We start from the raw sequence: 1,536 nt of genomic DNA on the forward strand, positions 1-1,536 counted from the left end.
GTTTTTGATTTATTGTAGAGATGAGGTCTCGCCAAGTTGCCCAGGCGGGTCTCGAACTCGCGAGCTCAGGCAGTCCACTCACCTCAGCCTCCCAAAGGCGCGGGATTACAGTGAGCCACCGAGCCCGGCTGGTTAATCATTCTTTATATCAAACGCTCCTTTCTTGAAACGACGGTGTGAGGGGCGGGTGGAGGTGGGAAGAGCACTTCTGAGACACTGTCCTGGCTCCTCTCTGGGGAAGCGGTGGTCCCTGACTCAACCCAGCAGCAGAGTGGGGAAGGGAGCGGGGGCAGGGGAGCAGAACAAGGAAAAAACCACACAAAGCAAAGGCTGGGTGTGGGGGCTCACATCAATGATCCTTGCACCTTGGGAGACTGAGGCAGAAGGATTACTTGAGCCCAGGAGATAAAAGATTTAAAAAAAAAAAGGCCGGGCTCAGTGGCTCAGCCTGTAATGCCAGCACTTGGGAGGCTGAGGCGAGTGGATGGCCTGAGCCCGTGGGTCCGAGACCGGCCTGGGCAACTTGGCGAGACCTCATCTCTACAATTAAAAAAAAAATTAGCTGGGCATGGTAGTGGGCACCTGTAGTTCCGGCTGCTTGGAAGGCTGAGGCGGAAGGATCGCCGGAGCCCAGCAGGTCGAGGCTGGGGGGGCCGTGAGTGTGCCACTGCACTCCAGTCTGGGTGACAGAGTGAGACTCCAACTCAAAAAAAAAAAAAAGAATTGACTGGTCCTTGGAAGAATGGACAAGGCTTATTGTCCTGGTCCGTCTGCATTGTTATGAAGAAATACCAAGGTTGGGTAATTTATTTCAAAAAAAGATTTTTTTGGCTCGCGGTTCTCCAGGCTGGACAAGAGGCATGGCGTCAGCATCTGCTTCCAGTGAGGCTTCAGGAAGCTTCCACTCATGATGCAAGGCCAAGGGCAGCCGGTTGCATGCAGATCACGGGGCAAGAGAGAAAGGAAAAGAGGGAGGAGAGACGTACCAGGTTCTTCTTTTTGAGTTGAGGTCTCTGTCGCCCAGGCTGGAGTGCAGTGACACAATCACAGCTCACTGCAGCCTCAATTTTCTGGGCTCACACAATCCTTCCGGCTCAGTCTCTGGAGTAGCTGAGACTACAGGCGCACCACCATACCTGGCTATTTAAACAATTTTTTTTAGAGACAGGATCAAACTATGTTGCCAAGGATGGTCTCCAACTACCGGGTTCTGTGGCGTTCCAGCCTCCATAGAGCAGGGCCTCAGGTGGGGGGAGGGAATGAGAAAAGAAAGAAAAAACAGCGGGATTGGGAGGTCTCTCTCCTGAATAGGTGAGAGCCATTTTATCGTCACAGCATGGCCCTTATATAGGCCAAACTACATAAACAGGAAATATTTTAATGCTAGCAAAAGCAGGAAAAAGGTTAATGCTTGTGCCTTTCTCGGCAAGATTACCAAAGCACTAATGTCCATGTTAGTAATGATTTAAAGTAAAACCACTAACATTTGTATGTTCTTTTTTTTTTTTTTTTGAGTTGTCGCCCAGACTGGAGTGC

This window comes from Carlito syrichta, unplaced genomic scaffold (assembly GCF_000164805.1).
Source record: "Carlito syrichta isolate Samal-C Ts95f unplaced genomic scaffold, Tarsius_syrichta-2.0.1 Scaffold312159, whole genome shotgun sequence".
Classification (NCBI taxonomy): domain Eukaryota; kingdom Metazoa; phylum Chordata; class Mammalia; order Primates; family Tarsiidae; genus Carlito; species Carlito syrichta.